Genomic DNA, 17954 nt, shown 5'->3' on the forward strand with positions numbered 1-17954 from the left:
GAGGGTGAGCACACCCCATGCCTACTGGTCTCCAAAGCCTCTGGGGGAAGCTGACAACTAATCACGCCTTTCCTAGCACGTCTCTGATCCTCCCTCCTGTGGTTCAGACGTTCTTAACTTTGACCTCCAGGGAGCCAACTGCAGATCACCGCCGTGACTCAGTGGACCCAGGGGGTGACCAGGGACTCTGCAGTTACCCTCACACGTTCAACCACAGACATTCCAAACCCAGGTCAAGGAATCCCAGTGGAGCTGGGTCGGAGGCTCGCGGACATGCAAACGGCCCACCACGAAGCTGGGCTCAGGAGAGCGTGAGGGTGTGGGGCTGAGCGCTGGTCGGGACGCGGCAAAGGCAGTGATTTTCTGTGAAGACCAACACTCCCTGCCCTGTGCGCACCCGAGGCCCACCGCGGGCTGGATGCTCGAGGCCTCACCATCCTGTCCCTGCCCTGTGCCCACCCGAGGCCCACTGCGGGCTGGATGCTCGAGGCCTCACCATCCTGTCCCCCACCAACAAGGCTCACTAACAGCTACCTTCTCTCCTTCAAACCCATCACACCTTCACAGCAAAGTCTAAGAGCGAGTCAGCCAACCAAGAGGCTCAAATGGAATCCTACAGAATACTTGATTAATTCAAAAGAAGGCAATTTCCAAAACCAGCTCCTGGCTCAGCCAAGCTCAAGGCTCTTCTGCTCAACCCCGGGGTCTCATTCCAAAGCCAGCCCAGCTGGTCTCCCGACAGGCCCACACTTGGGTCTTCAGCAAGAACCTTCTATTTTCATCTTACTGGTCTCCTTACTGTCCTAAGAGTAGGAGAGGAAATGAGAGTGAAGAGGCCACATCTCTCAGGCCAGTGGGTTGGATCCAAGAGCAGACTGACCAACTACCAGTTGGTTAAATAAGCCCTTGGGGGGGGGGCTTCAGATGCTAGTCCTTCCCCACCCAGAGGACTCTCCTTTCCACTTGGCCATGGCTGGCTGTCCTCCGAGGGCCTGTGCTGGCCTGTGTCTCCCGGGAGCTTCCCAGGCAATCTCCGCCCACATGTGTCCTTTCCACGGCTCGGAGTGGGCTGGCGACAGCCCATCAAAGAGAGCTCACTCCCCAACTGTGTGCCACACCTCCCACCATTTGTTGGCATGTGTGTTTGGTGTATGTAAAAACGCACACCAAGAATTATTATCTTCCCATATGCGCATGCCACATCAGCCCGAGTAGACACTCGGGGGGCTGAGGTGGCCTTCGGTCAAGATGGGTCTGTCTCCCCGTCCCTGGCAGAGCCCCGGAGAGCCCCAGCCCATGTTCTCATTGTGATGATTTCAGCATTTCAAGTGTGGCTCTTCTCTCCACTCGGGAATGAAAATATTCCTGAAAACTTCAAATCACTGCTGACTATACAGCAACTGGGCCGCAGGGGATCGAGGTATGACGTCTCCTGGCCCAAGGCCCTCGCTCCCTGGAAGCAGGTAGTTTGCAGAACATGTATTCATGAGCTGAAAGTAAGGAAGATAATTTAACTACTGGTCGAATACGAAGAGCCAGCGTCACAGACTGTCAGGTTACCGCAGAGAAGCCGGCCGCTCGTGGCCTCTGCAGGTGACACAATCTTTCCCAACGGCTCGTCAGCAGCAGATAAATACTCTGTATATAAATGAAAGTCCAGAAATCCACCTACAGAGCTATCTGTGCCCGTAAAAGAAGGATCCCACGTTTTTCAGTATTTCTTGTGATAAAGATGAGAAAGAACACAAACCAGACCAAAAAACATTGATTCGGGGGGGGGGGGCGGTCCTTTAACACTGCTGTGTTCTATGCTGTTTCCCTCGATACCATCAACATAAGTATTACTTTTGTAATTTGCAAAACATCAAATAAGGAAGAAAAACCTAAAACCACAGCTCTTTAGTTTTCAAAAAAGGTTTAAAAATAGTTTTAAAAAATCCTTTGCTTGGAAATACATAATGAACTCAGAATATGAAAATTTAGGATGTGTTTTTAAGTAGAGATCACGCAGGGGAAAAATGAAACTCTCGACGAGAGTTACAGCCAATCTCTACTTAACCGCTGTTTCCAATCTTTTGTGTACACATTAGGGTAAGTGCCCTTCGTCCGTTTCTGAACGACCAAGGGTACCTGCGCTAGAGGCGGTTCTGAAATCGGCAGGAGGAGGAGCCCCAGGGAGAGGGGCGCTACAGCAAGGAGCTGCCGCAGTCCCCTTAGCTGCCACTAGATGGCAGCCTGTGTGGAGCTAAGAGGGCTGGCCAGGAGCTGTCCCCACTCCCCACCTTCCCCTAAGCAAAGGGACAGATCAGGAACCCAGGCAGTGTGTTTAATTTTGACATAAACCATGCCACTTTACCTCTGAAAATAATATAGAAAGAAACAGAATTGAAAAACATTCTGAACACCGAGCAGCTGCATGACGTGGTGTGGCGGACGCCATGGTGCAGACACGGGGCAGAGCGGGACCCAGGGGAGGCCATCCCGTGCACCTGCTGCAAGCCACTGAGGACCTCTGTGAATACTGGCATCCTGGTCCACCCCAGGACAACCGTGCCCCACACCCCGCAGGCCTTCACTTTGTTACTCCCCCGTACAGAGTAATTCTGAACCTTCTAGGTCGGTGTGAAAACTTCACAGTAACAGATTTATGACAATCACGAGTGTCCACAAAGACAGCTTTTAAAGTCTACTAGAAACAGTCACTTCTAAAAAATTTCTGTTGAACTTTAAATTATGGCAATGTTTCCTTTCAAAAACAGGTGATCCAAGTAGCCCATTAAGGATTTTATTAGTTCCAACCTTCCAACATCGTGTCTGTACGAGCATGCCCCTAAGGCTCACTTCAACATCACGTCTGCGGAGGCCCACGGTTCCCGGTCTGCCCACCTGCCCGGGGACACAACACAACACGTGAGCATGGCCGGACCCTAGCAGAGGGGCCAGGCACAAAGGAACTCTTTCTCGAGGTGTCCCCAGCCCCCCGCTGGGCAACCCCAGACCCTGGATGCTGAACGGGACCAGAGACACCATGTCCGCGTACGGTCCCTCTCAACAAACAAACTGACAATAGGGAACACTGCTCAGAAAACACCCATTTTAAGGGCAATTTTCCTTCAGATATAAATAGTAGTCAAGGCTTCCATTGGGTGGAAATTTCGGGTTTTCATCCAATAACACTGACGTTCTCCTGAATGACTTATCCTTGGACTCATAGCTTATGACCTGTGTTTGCACCTGCTGCCGCTGCCTCTTCATACAACATCAAACATGGGTCGCCATGACAACATCAAACATGGGTCACCATGGTCTTTTGTTTTTCTGGCTCAAAAGGGCTGGAGTTCGTCACTCGTGTTTTCTCTGAATACACACAGGAACGTGAATCCGGGCTCCGCTCAGGACATCTCTGATGGATGGGTCAGAAACACGGCAGCTTCTGCAATGCCTGGCAGGATTCTGGGGCCCGGACGACACAGGTGTGTGGGCGCTGCCAGGCGAGGCCCTCCGCGTGGGTGGCTCAGGCCAGGACCGCCAAACCTCCCGATTCCAGCTCTCAGAGTTTCCTGCGTCTCTCCCCGGAGTTCATACCCTACGCGTGCCCGTTTGCTGCCTGCCTGTCCCCTCCGGTCTATGCATCCCTGATGGCTGGGACAGGTCTGCTTGCTCATCACTGCAGCCCCGGGCCTAGAACATTCTAGGTACCCAATAAACACTGGCGGAATGAGAGAACAGTCCCCCTCAAGGGGAAGACCCTGGACTTGTTGGAGAAGAACCTACAGCTTATCTATAGAATGGGAACAACGTGACTGAGGTCCCAGGTGGGGCAGGCATCTGTTGAGGACCGAGGGGTGGGGGAGGCCTTTGGATGCCAAGGCACCTTTATTTTCTTCAAGTGGGACGAGCCAGCCCTTCCTCCATTCTGGTTACTTTTGTTCTTTACCAGTGCTCCTCCCCACCCCCTGGGGCACTTGCCCTTCCCCCACACCCAGCCGTCCAGGGCTGTCCCTTGCCCCAGTCCTACTTCCTTCCAGAGAGGCTCCTGCACCCTGTTCGCCCTCCCCCTCCCCCGGGTCCACGTTCCTGATGAATCACCAGGCCATGGATCATTGTCCAGGAGCCACAGGAGCACCGGCAGGAGCCATCGAGGCCCAGATGGGGGGGGGGGGAGGATGGCCCGTCCCACTCAGCCTGAGAGATGCTGACCCTCGCTCACGAAATGTGCCAATAGGACGGCAGTCGGCTGACCTTTGTAAATGAGCAGTTGTCTCAGGGAAGAGAAAAGATGGTTTATGTGTTTGTAATGAACTGAAAAATTAGCTCGGCCACACGCCTGACAGTGTCACTCACTCAGAGCTCTTCTGCCTGCCTTCCCTTCAGAGCTCGGGGGAGCCAGATGGAAGCGCATCGCTGTTTCCTGGGCTGTAAACTCAGCAAATTAACCGAGGAGGAGCTTTAGGATCAGAGGGGTCCGCCAGCCCCGGTACCTGCTGCCTTTTCCCCTGGGCGGTGCCTCGAGAAGCCCCAGGGACGGGGGCTCGGAGCCTGGGTGCAGCTGGGCCCGGCCTCTCCCGGCCGGCTGGGGTGGGTCAACAGGTCCCAGGGGCACGAGCATGTCTAATGCCGCCTCTCTGGTTACGGTCACTGAAGCCACTTTATGTGGGTACATTTTTCACAAATGTGGAAAGCATAGGACACCGAAATCTGAGTCTGATCTTGACCGCTTCAGTCTAAGCGACTAGATGAAGTCCTCTTATTCTGCGACTTTGTCCTGATGCCCGAAGAGACCCAAAGCAGTCAAATAATCGAGGCATTCAAGGCTCCGTGCTTCCCGGGAGCCGCGCCGGGAGCCGGACCCAGGGGGCTTGCGGTCCTTCGCAGGGCGGGGGCCACAGCTGCCTTCTGCCTACCGCAAACACTTGTATTACTTCCCAGAACGTGAGTGAGCGTGAGTGCATCACGCCTAAGGATGACTGAGTCTCCATGAAATTCGGCACAGAGACGTTTTCTTCCCAGCGGTTCCAGGGCTCCCCGCGGAGGGGCGTCTCCATGCCGGGCTACCGCAGAGCGGGAAGGACACCGCAGAAAGCAACCTGCCCGATCACAGACTGACGTCACGTGATACTGACCGTCGAATATCTTCCTATTCCCGCTGGACCGGTCGTCGGTGGAGCAACGAGCCCCGGGGCTCTCCTGTCCTAGTAGTGGGCCCTGGTCTATCTTTTGTTTCCTCATCCTCCATGAGTAAATGGTGGCGAGGAACTCTCCTCCCCGCATCAGGAAAACGCTGGTGCAGGCCCAGGGATGGACGGCTCTGGCCCTGGCCTTGGAGTCAGGGACAACAGGGCACGGGCCGTGTGGCCGCCCCACTCAGCCACACGGGCTCAGCTTTATCTGCTTCCCCAGAAGCAGCCAGTATGTGCATTTGCAGAAAACGTCAAGGCTCGCGTCTGTGCCAGCGGGAGACCTCAGCTCGAGGGCCTCCTCTTTGATGCCCAGGAACACTCCTAAACTGCAGGCATCTGCCCATCTAACCTGGTGCTGTTTCACTAAGTTGAGGACCCCCGTCGAGCTTCTCTGTACCTGGGGAGTAGGGCAAGACAGCCACTTTGCCCACGTGGCTTTCTTAGTTGGGGTTTATCAAGGAGGGCGCCACTGGCCTTCGATGTGGCAATCCTTAGCCGTGTGGGGCGGGAATGCGTACCACACAGCCCCAGCTCCCGGCCACTGGACATTGGGCCAGCCTGCCCACTCCCAGGTGTCCCCCCGGCAACTGTGCTGCACGCCCTTCTCATTAAAAGAACGTGTGGTAGCCTCGTACAAAGCATCAGATGAAGAGAAACTGTCTGAGATGGCAAAGACCCTGGGACAAACAGGGAACAAGGACACGGAGAGGCTGGGGACGAGCTGGTGAGAAACAGGAGGGCGGCTCTGTACTCTCTCTGATCCCGAACAGTGGGAGAGCCAATGGGACAGTGGGAGCCGTGGCCCTTCCAGGCAATACTTGATTTTAAAAACCGTCTGGGTCCAGTAAGAGATGACATTACAAACAAGTTAAAAGCCGATCCTTCCAACTTTTAAGTCATTAAAAAAACCCCTACACATCCATGCACCTGGTTACGTTTCCCCCCACTGTACAAAGTGTCCCTCCTCCCAGTCAGCCCCAGGCCCTGTTAACTTCTTACATTAGCAATGCAATTCTGCTATCACGGAATAGTAGTATTCTAAATTTGGAAGCATTTTTCCCAACTGTGTTTCTGCTCAGACCTGAAGGAAATCACAGAAAAGCCCTCCTACTTTATGCTGCGTTTGGAGACGGAGGGTTCCTTTTGCAGGACAGCCGAGTGACGAGCAGAAGGGCAGGAGGAGGAAGGAACAAAGCGGAAGGTAGCGGCGCGGGAGGCACACTCACCACTGGGCTGGCCCGCGCCGAGCTGGCTCTGGAGGAGGCTCGGGAGCTGGAGTTGAGGTGGCCGCCGTGCTCCGAGGGCTGCCCACACAGCCCGCCGCCGCCGGGACGCAGACAGAAACAAAGGGACAGGGTCAGCAGAGCTACTGCGAGCGCGGAGGCCCCGAGCGTGGAGGTCAGCCGCGTGCCATGCAGAAAGGACAGGGGTGAGCACCGAGAGCAGGCTCCCCTTGGAAAGGAGGGCTGTGTCGGTCACAGCGGCAAACGCATGCCCGCTAAGAACAGAAAACAATTAGTCACGATATTAAAAGAACACAGGATTCTTGGTTAGTGAGAAGAAAGTAACACAGAGCATCCGTCAACCCGGGCGTGGAGTCACGCCTGCTGTAGGCACGAAAGCCCCCTGGTCCACGTGGAAGCGACAGTTTCTGAGACCGGGGGCACCGGGCAGGGTGCGTGGCTTTTCAGCCATGGGGAAGTTTGCCTCGTCTCTCTTTCCAAGGGAAAACAAAGGAAGATTTAGGGTTCTTAGAAAATCAGGCATGGCTTGTTTAAAGTGCCGGGTTACCTGGTCGGTTGCCTGAAGGAAGGTTTTTCCCTGTCTGTCTCCCCATCTGCCTGAACGTTCTCTCTTCCAGCAAAAGAAGACACCGCAACTCACTGATGTGGGAGCAACGCCCTCTTCACTGTGATTCGTAGTCACCCTTGTTTCACTCCTAGATAGATTTCCATGTGTTTTGTTTTTGCTTTAATTTTCCTTTCCTCTTGAGTGAGGTGGACGAGGAGGGGAGGCAGGATTCAAACCCAACGGAGGGCCACAGGCACCCAGTGGATTGTGGCGTGGCCTCAGGGGGGTCATCCCAGAGGCCTGGAGAGCCTAACAGCAGCCCCTCCATCTGGCCCCCCGCCTCCCACGCCACGCACCCTGCCAGGCAGGTACTGACCGTTCTCTCCGCTGCCTGCACCGCCCCACTGGGCCCTCAGGCATTCTCCCTACTGCAAATTACAGCAGGCACAGAACATCTTAAAGATCACCTTTAGTTTGCACATTTTTCCACCAGCACGTAATGCCCTGGGGGCAGGGTCTGTGTCTGGTCCCTGCTGAATCCGCAGGGACCAGATGAGGCCTGGCACACAGCGTGGGCTCAAGAAATACTTGTTGAATGAACAATTTCAGCTTGAGACTATAAATAGCCAGACCCACCCTACCTACTCATTATCCTCCTCATTCCTTTATCCAACTGAGATTTACTGTATAGTTACACTTACAAGCAGCACATTGTGTCCGATGCACAGATAAGACAGCTGTGCTCACACCACACGCCAGCGTCATTGCCACACTTGGCACACATGAGAAATCTACCACGATTACTACTCCCACCTTCTGCTGTATTATGCAACATAAAAGGAAATACCTAAGGTCAGTACTTCAAGGCAGAAGAATTTTGCCTTTGGGTTCATGGACACAAGAGCAGGGAAACCTGTCCTATAGAAAATTCCTACTGTGTTCTCTGTCGTTCGCTTTCTGGTCCACTGTGCAGAGACAGGGCAGGTTGCTGTTAACAGGCATGACTGCTGGCCCAGGTTTCCCTAACTCCCTAGGCAAAAGCTGCTCTCAAATCAACTGACCTGATCATGCGGGAAAAGTAAGTTTAGGGTCTGTATCACCCTGACGCACGTGCCACCTTCGGAACAGCCTGTGTTTGGGACCTAGCGTGGCTGGTGTGGGGCTGCCGTAAATTACAAAGCTCCTGTCCAGGCTCCATCTCTTACTGGCCATGGGAAAAGTTACTTAGCCTGTCACCTGGGACACGAATTCGTAAGGATGCTGGACACAGAGGTGCTCGGGGTTGTGCAAGAGAACCCAGGGGGGCTCTTCCCTGCTTTTGCTTTCTGCCACAGCAACTCTCACGCTCCTGGACCTGATGGCACCGGTGGTGATGACCGCTCCCCAGCGTGTCAAAACAACGACGGGCACGTCACACACCACCAAGAGTCCTCCCGACACCATGCACACAGCTTAATAACAGTGAGGAAGATAGAAAACAGAAAGGCTTTCAAGCAAAATAGTGATACTTAAAAGAAAGCTAGTCATTTCATCTCTAATCGCTAAATTGTAATGAAGTCATTTAACCATGAACACATACTGTAGTCGAGGCTACCTTGTGGGGGAGGCTAACAGAGGCTGGATGCTCTGGAGATGGGGACGAATCTTCCAGAATGGGATCAGGACCATCCTGTGCAGGCTTGGGGTCGGCCTGGACTCAGGTCAAAGCAGACGGTTGTCCTCTCCAGCTCTGTCCTGGGCTGAAGGACAGGACAGGACCCCCGAGCCGCAGCCTCCTCACCACGGGCATGCGTATCAGCCAGCGGTCACAGCTGCAGGCTGGATGGAGCCTGAGGAAACATTCTCCCCAGCCACATTCCCGAATGGCATCCACTGGGAGGGCGATGTCAGGGCTCGGGGAGATGCCAAGGACGGAGCTCAGTGGACATCCCTCCCATCCAGGCTGCTAATTGGCTGCCAAAGATCTCTTCTGAGGGATTTTACCCCAGGGTTCCATTTGTCCAATTTAATTCTACAAATGCATGCTGAGCTCTTTCTGTGTGGGAGTGCAGTGTTAAGTGCAGAAAAAACTTATTTTTACTCTCTTTGACTTCTGCATGGCTCGATGCCAGGGGCACGAGGCCACGTTTTAGACATTTATGCTGTTGGGTCAAGAAGACGTTTGACTTCCTTAAGTCCCCGACCCCGAATGTCACACTCCCAGGTAGTTCCTACAGGAGGCAAAAAGCACGGGAGTAAGAGTGCTCAGAGATGCTCAGGGGCTCAGCTGCTCTTAGAGTCCACCTGCAGGGCCCAAGGGGAACTAAAGGAGAACACCCCCCCCACACCCCCACACTCCCCTGGGGAAAGTTTCATTCTTCTGAAAAATTAGTATGTTCTTTACTGATAAAAGAAAATCATTGAGTTGCATTTTATCCGTCACATGCAGGCCAGAGCTATTTTCTCCAGTAGGCATGATTTGTGAGCTTAATTGCCTACAAAAATGTCTAAGAACTGAGAAAAAGATTTAAGATAGTGGGCTCCACCACATTTCAAACAGTATGCAATATAAAATTAATAAATGTTTAATTAGATGTCAACAGAAACTAATGCTATGTCCATTAATATTTATAAAAATTGCATTCTAAAGAAAACTGTAGGCATGACAGCTTTGTAAGAACTCCTGAATATTTATGAACGACAATAAGCCAGAAATTGGACTATTTAAGCAATTAAGTAGCCAATTAACATCTAAAGCAACATTATAAAAGCACTTTCAAGTAGGTCTTTGTAAGCTGTGACATTTCCTGTGGGACCCTGGTGGGGCGTCTGCACAGGACTTGCACAGGACCTGCCAAGGAGCAGCCCTGCCAAGGAGCAGCCCTGAGAAGGAGCAGCTCTGCTGAGGAGCAGCCCTGAGAAGGAGCAGCCCTGAGAAAGAGCAGCCCTGCGGAGGAGCAGCCCTGCCGAGGAGCAGCCCTGCTGAGGAGTAGCCCCTGCGGAGGAGCAGCCCTGCCGAGGAGTAGCCCCTGCGGAGGAGCAGCCCTGCCAAGGAGTAGCCCTGAGAAGGAGCAGCCCCTGAGGAGGAGCAGCCCCTGCCGAGGAACAGCCCTGCGGAGGAGCAGCCCTGCGGAGGAGCCCCTGTGTGCAGAAGCATCCACACCGGCTGGACATCCAGCTTCACCTGACCCTCAGGACAGGTCAACCAGCCTCCTCACTTCCATGGAGTGACTCCATTTTTCTATTTTGCTTCCCTCTTTCATTCACTCATTTTTTCACTCAAGAAGCATTTCCTGTACAACTGACTACTACACCTTTATTGTGAGACCTGAGTCTTGTCATTTCGAATCCTTGGAGGAGGTGGAAAGACAGCAAAATAAAAGTGAATTATGTACGGGTAAGATCCCGAGTCTTTAAATTTGTTCCTCTTCCTCGATTTTCCAGAGGTGAAAACAATCTGTGGCCTGTGGAACGCCCTCTTCTTCCTGTTGTTACTCTCAGAGCACCTCACCCCCAGTTAGTACTGTTAGTGTGTTGCAGGGAAAGAGCCCAGGAACCTCAATTAAGGTCCGTCTTCTCCCTTGAACTCAATGTAAATTGAGGTGTGAAGACATTAACCCGCCAGCCAAAGGCTTCACGACTCACAGCATCCATGACCCTTACGACAACAGAAAACTGAGAGGAGAGTGTTCCCTCCCTAGAACCCTGGTTAGTTCTCTCCAGCGGCTGGACCTGTGCCCAGTGAGCCCCTCAGGAGCATGCAGCACACAGGAGGAAATTCGGGAACGAGAGAAAATGCCTTACAGCATAGGAACTGGAGGCACTGCCCCGCCGAGCCCCGCCGAGGAGGCTGCTGTCATCGAAAACAGACGCCTGTGACAAGAAACAGATGGGCAGGTCAGGGCGCCCTTCCCCTCCCCAGCACCAGAACACAGGAAAAGGTAAGCTAAGGAAGACTGACCACGAGGAGAACCGTCCTGAACAAATCATGATGGAAGACATGCAGGGAAGGCCCTCAACCACCTTCACAGGCAGAGCGGAGCGGAACAGGGCCATGCAAAAGTCTAAGGGAGACACCAGTTGCTGTCAACCAGCATGCAACATGCTCTCTGGTAGGTCCTTGAAACGTACGCTTCTGAAAAACCTCCCTTGCTAAGTAAGAACTTGTTAATCCAGATTTAAAGGGAGCAGATAATTCAAATATCCTGAATTTTGTCATGGCATCCTCATGCTTGATATTTAGAAAATGACACTAATAGAAAGCGACTCTGGAAGAAAACAGTATGTTCATTACAGTTCAATATTTTAAAATTAAAAAAATGCTAACTACAAAACAATATCTGATTAACTTAAAAATCCCATATAGTTAATCCCTGAGGGTAAACAGGAGTTTACAATATGGTGAATGGCCATCTCAAACTTTTCCCAGCTTAAAGGAACTTCAATTTTCCCTATTTCCCCTTGAGGACACAGCTGGTCTGTTTAGCCAGTTATATATTATTTCTTAACTGTGAAATCTGATGGAAATTCAGAAACTTTTTAGCAATACAGTATAACTACTTTGTTTAGTATAAACTTCCTGCAAGGCATAAGTACCTGGTATTTTAAACTGGAAATTTCTAAAGTCATACAGCACAATACGTTAACATCTGTTAAGGTTACCAAAGCAATAAAACGCCATTTTCCTTCTGCCAGAGATTAAGTAAAAGATGTCGCTGCTCCATTCCTAGCTAACAGTCCTATGCGAGCACATGTCCTCCTGGAGCCTGAAGGGGTATGACAGCTGTTGTCAGCTGCAGGGAGAGAGAAAACCCAGATCTGGCCGAAAGGGACGGACAGACACCATGACGTGGGTGAGCGCCACGTGAAGGGGTAATTCGCAAGTAGCTGGGCTGCAGACATGTGCATCCGGGCTTCCAGAGCAGGTGTGAGATGGAGCGGAGTGCGCACGTGCCGCGGGGCTGGGTGGGGGGCAGGCCAGGGGACTGTGCAGAGGTGATGGGGATGGGGGATGGGGGATGAGGGCGGGGGGATTGGGAGGGGTGTGGGCAATGGGGGGATGGAGGCAGTGGCCGGTCAGGGGACAGGGGTGGGGGGAGATGGGGGAGGGCGATGGGGATGAAGGCAGAGGGATGGGGCTGGGGGAGGGGTTGGGGCAGGTCAAGGGACTGTGGCTGGGGTGATAGGAGCAGGGGGTGAGGGATGGGGATGGGGCGGGGCAGGTCAGCAGATGGGGGAAGGGGGGAGGAGGGAGGGGGCAAGGTGGGGCAGGGGGGTAGGCAGCACGCACCAGGTAACTCCCAGCAGGCCGGGCAGCACCGTACAGATAGGAGGGCTGCAGGACGAGAGCAAATGGCAGGTTTTAAAAGCCTTGAGAAAACAGCGACAAATACTAGTGACAAGACAATCACGATGGTTTCAGTGATCACGACGGACAAACTACTGCACAACGGTTAGAAGTAAAAAGAAGTCAATGTAGGGTCTGTGTTTTCAGTACATCGACAGATGCAAATCCAACTTGAAAACTGTCACAGTCCCCAGGATCTCTAAAGTAGGACTATTTTCTAGTCACTTCTTTTCAGGCATTCCTGGAGGAAAGGGTCAGGGAGTGAGACAATGGTGACAGGGTGAAAATACCACGGGCAGCCACCAAACCCACACCTCACAATCCCAGGTTAATAGAGCACTCAGGGGTGTTAATACGTAAATTTCCACACAAGAGGAGCGTGGCAGAAATGGTGCTTTTATTTCCAACAAATGATCCCGGTCACGGGTGTGAGGATCTGCAAGGAGCTGTCAGACCGTGCCAGCCGGCCTGGGCTGGCAGCTCCCTGGACAGGGGATCCACACCCGCACCCCGGACCAGGCGGAGTCGTGCCCGGGCCGGCAGGTGCCAGAGCGAAGGGCAGCTCCCGGGGCAGCGGGGCCCCGGGTCCAGAACAGGATCATGACTCATGGATAGGCAGAAGCCACGTAAGCCCGCAGCACGGGGCCACCAAGCCAGTCAGGAATGTGCACGACCGGGGTGAATCACTCAGCAAGGCAGGGAGATGGCAGTTCAACCTCCACAGTCATCGGTCCGGGGCTCTGACACCGAGATCCTCGGGTGCGAACAGCACTGTCCTATAGCTGAAAAGGCCGGGCCCCTTGAGGCCTGACCCGCACACCGGCCTTGTAAAAACAGGAAACACAGGGGAGACTGAGCCAAAGAAATATCCCCGTTCTCCCACTTCTCAAAGATGGAGGAGGCAGATTAAGCCCAAAAGCCTTCCAAATTGCTTCCTGGACACATTTCCAAGAGAAAAATATTTTTAAAGAAACAAATGAAACCCCAAATGGGGAACAATTGCTGGAAAAGGAGGAGAGACCCAGGAGACCGATTCTTTTAACCTGAGCTTTTGGAAATATACGGTTAATAGAACCTCCTTTTTCCTCAGTTCCTTTTTCTCTATTAAGGTCCCAGGTTACCCTGATAATGTTCTAAAACATTGAGAAAAGTCCTAGCAAGTTAGACCAGTCGAATAAACGCCTGCTGAACTCTGCTGTCTGGACTTCAGGTAGAAGAGGTTGAAGTGTCCTCGCACGTGTGATCAGAAAGTGAAGGGATGTACGCAGGAGGAAAGAGGGAGGAAGGGGCCGACGTGGAGGAGAACAGACCCGGTTTCCACTCTGGGCAGACAGGGCTTTGGGAGCAAGGCCAGCACCAGGAAGCCCGAGGTCGGAGCGGGAGAGTCCCTGTAATCAGAGAAAATGGGGGGGGGGGGGCGGAGAAGGGCTCACAGCTTCATTTCACCTCAAAGGTCCAACGGTGGTGTAAATTCACACAAAACTGCCTTTTTTTTTTTTTTAAACAACAAAATCAGTACAGGACATGCAGTTAATGGAGGAGGGAGAAAGCAGGATGGTCAGAAGGAAATAAAGACAGTCTAGCTAATCGACAAACTGTGATGTGCGACCAAATCAGGAGTTCTGAGTCGATGCAGACACAAACATAGATTTCATTACTTTTAACCGACAGTGAGACCATCGGGGTTTTAAAGGTCTTTGTAACCGGAGCTCTAAGTTGTACAGTTTGGTGGGAAAAAATCAAAACTAAGAATCGGCAGAGATAGCAACCTTTACTTTGCATAGTAAAATATTTCACTGGACATCACCTCTGGTGTGGCTTCCTTAGGGGCTGACGTAACGTGTACGTGTGTTCAGGATTCACAGAGGACGGGGTAGATTCAGCGGTATAATTCTGAGACCACCAGTCTCTACAACATTTCTGGGGAATACTACTGTCTCCATGGTTTCCCCAAATGAAACGTTCTAACCAAATTAAAGGCTCCTCCAAGAGGAAGCCATAGCTTCAAACTGCTCTGTTGGCAATGTTCTACCATGCGCAAGCATGGGGCAGTCCTTGAAGATGAACTGGCTCCCTTCCAGTAACCTGATGGCCCCTGAAGATATCCCGCCAGACCTTCAAGGTCCCAAACTTGTGCCTGTCATTCCTCTGGCATAAGCTACACCCACGTGACCTGATGGGCCGGCAGGTGGAACTCTGGGGGGTGAGGGGGGAACAGGGAGAAACTTTCTAATGTTTCTTACAAATACTGAAACTGGTTCCAGTTGGGAGAACATTCTGTGTAGAAGCCATTTTGTCAGCCCCTCTGCGGGACATGGAAAGCACCACGACCCGGGCAGGGGAGAAAGCGTCCACAGCTGCGGCCGCCATGGCCAGGGTATGGGTCTGACAAATCCAAAAAGACTGGAGAAATATTTAGAAGGGTCTTCAGTGCTCCACATGACATTAATACCTTTCTATGTTTATATTTAAATAAAATCAAACAAGCCCATGTGTTGTGCAGGAATAGATATGATACCTACAGAGCACGACAATTACCAGAACATTCCGTGGGTTGGTGAGTAAGACCTCAGGAAGAACAAGGGTGGGGACATGTGGCCTCAGGAAAGTTCTGCTGTTCAATGTTTGGAACGGATCAGCTCTAATTTTGACTTTCATGCTCTGAATGTGGGTTGTTTCTCTTAAAGGAATTTAAGTGAGTCAGAGACATGCTGAATTTTGGTGAATAATTCGTATCTGCATATTAGATACCTATCAGCATCTTCTACTTTAGAGCAAGTATCTCGGCTCAGAAAGTGAGGAGGAAGTAAAGTTTTCTGAATGACAAAGTGCTCTTTGCAGTAGCAAAATCTCCCACCGAAATACACACAACACACAAAAAGTTCAAGATGGTGAAACCCACCAGTACGTAGGTGCTTACAGCTGATCTTACATTCAGTCAGAATTCACCTACTGGGGGAAGGAGGGATGGAGTATTTACTCACACTTGAGGCTGGGAAGCAGCAGTGGGAGTTTGGAAAGTGGACAAGCACGCTGATGGGGGGATGGAGCTGCCAGCCGTATCTGGAACCCCTGCAGCAGGGGTGAAGGGGGGAGGGATGAGGCATGACAGGGGAGGAGGGAGGACCAGGAGTTACACTTCTACCTGCTTAGTTTCTATTTACTTATTTTTTCCCTGTGTCTTCTTCATGATTCAGTTCCCACCCTTTGTTAGGACACTTCCTTCTCCCCATCGTCCTATCACCGCTGCACTAGTCTGTCTGCTGGGTGGGTCTGCCTTCTGTTCTGGAAGCGTGTGCTTCCAGAGTACCTCCTGCTCACCTGTTTATCCCTGTGATCCTCCCGCCTGAACTAGCTCCCTCGTGTTTCCTAAGTGAGTGTGAACCTCCTCTAAACAGACGAGCCTCACCCATTATAAAGGCTCTTAAACGACTTCGAAATATCTGTGCCTGTCGAGACTGATGCGTGTCCCTGAAGTACGGGAAGCAGCCCTATTGTGTAGACATTTGGACTTGGATTTGGTTTGATTTCCATTCCTAGTCCATCCCTGAGAAACTGCCACAAAGTTTTCTTGTACCCCACAAAGGAATTGTTTTCAGGAACTCGTAAGGAAAGAATTATAAGGTTTTCTTACTTTTTTCCCTTTTGATTACTTCTGACTACAAAATATCCACATGAATCCTTCCTTTCCTTGTGTCCCGCTGAATGCAAATACGATTCAAGTGCAGGGTGGTGGGGGGGGAGGGGGTAAGCCTGAATTACATGTCTCATGTTAGTTACTGCCCCAAAACAGACTTTAACATCCATCCAAAGCTGAGCTCACACACAAGACGGCATGCCACAAAACCTGCAGTTTCTGAAGAGAGGGTGTGAAAGATCTAAATGAGAGCCCACCAGCGTCTCCTCTCTGGAAGATGACAGAGCAGAGAGTCTGCCCTCACCGCCGTAGCTGGAGTTCTGGGAACCAAAGAACACGTGGGACGTGGTGAGCACCGGCTGCCCCGGTCAATAGGCACATAGAAAATGACACAACCAAACCGGCACTAGGGCTCCAGGAACCCCAGCGTAGCGTAAGAACCAAGACGCTCTGCTACGGCACAAAGGCTCACCAGCTACAGGTTCTGGGCTCTAGCTTACATTCCAGTGTCTGTGTCTCGGCGATGTCCTACGGTTTGACTCTTCCTGGTTCTCACAACTTTTCATCTCTAGTATTATTTGTAATTACTCACTGAACTTCACGACGAGGCGGCTATCACCCCCCAATGCAGACTTCCCCTAGCGCATACTCTCCTAGGGAACTAGGATTACGTCTGTGGCAAGATTCTCAATCTTTCCTCAGCCCAGCACACGTGAGGGCTGCAGCACACCCAAAGCTGGGGGGGCAGGGGGGCTGCAGGTGGACAGCGTCGCCCCCAGAACGCGGTGGCCCGCAGCCGTCTTCACAGTGACCTGGTGCCTGCTTTACCAAGATCGGAGTCTGCGTGGGGAGGCAGTGCGCGTGCCTGTCATGAATGAAGGCATCGCGCTGCCCCTGAAACGGTTGGGTAGATCTCCTATGGAGACTTCAAGTGCCGGCACAGAGGAAAGAGGGCTTTCCAAACCCTTCCCCTCACTCTGGTTATTTCATTCCTCCCCACAGACGTGTGCGGCTGACATCTATGGAACTTCTCACTCTCTTCCCATCTTTCCCCAAACTCATCGTCCCGCCACTCTGGGATTTTCCGCCACAACTCGCGGCGTTGCCTGTAGGCTATCTGGTTCTTCAATCGGTATATTTCCTGATTTTTTATTTAATCAATTTTATTTGCAATTTTACTTTGTGGTGAACATTTTATAATCACGTTCTTTTGCATTTGACGTCTAAAGGCATTACTTAGATCTTAAACCAAATCATAAGGCACACTTCTGCTGTGTTAACATAAAAACCAAAGAGGAAGCTACATGGACGTATGTATGACAGAGCTTGGCGCTCTCTCTACTGTCCCTGGCGTGCTGCCAGCCACACGTCTGGGATATTCTAGAGAAGAATGTTACCGCTGGGTAGAAAGTGGATTACAGAACTTCTATAGTAACTTCCAGTTCTAAACGAGAGTTCTTTATGATCGATCCTGGTGAAAAGTTGCTAATTAGTCAACACAGCCCCGACAAGCAGTCTGGGCCAGCAGAGAGTTCTGCCGCGCCTGTCCTATGGAGCCGGCACGGAACCATCCGGAGGAAGGCTGAGCAGGAAACAAAACTGTCCACGCCCCATGACGACAGAATGGCATGTTGCTTGCTTCTGTCCCTGGACTACTGCGTTTCCTAAAAACATAATCCAAAGGCTGTCTGTGTAAAAACATAAATAGGAAGACGCAGCCTTTAAACCGGAATGAGAAAAGTTTCGATGAAATGGACATGTATGCCACCCTTAATAGGACGAGACACTAAAAACCTCATCAGCCAGTTTCAGAAAGCTAAGATGGGACTGGGTTACCCCTCTGAAACCTGAAAATATAATTCAAGTGTATATAGGGTATGTCTAAATACGATTAAGGTAAATGAAAATTTACTATATCCACAACTAGTAAAATTTACTATAAGAAAAAAAATAAAGCAAATGTAGAATAGGAAGGTTTTAGTTAATTTCCCGCACACCAGATCTGTAGTCATGACCTCCC

The 17954-nt window shown here is 51.6% G+C and overlaps 1 protein-coding gene across 5 annotated transcripts in view; it reads right to left on the reverse strand.

Moving 5' to 3' along the window:
* The window catches only part of LOC103662628 (leucine-rich repeat flightless-interacting protein 1-like), a gene marked incomplete in the record, with an annotated part of 86066 nt that overhangs the window by 15859 nt on the left and 52253 nt on the right, over positions 1 to 17954 (reverse strand).

Source organism: Ursus maritimus, unplaced genomic scaffold, assembly GCF_017311325.1.
Source record: "Ursus maritimus isolate PB19 unplaced genomic scaffold, ASM1731132v1 scaffold_1, whole genome shotgun sequence".
NCBI classification, from domain to species: Eukaryota; Metazoa; Chordata; class Mammalia; order Carnivora; family Ursidae; genus Ursus; species Ursus maritimus.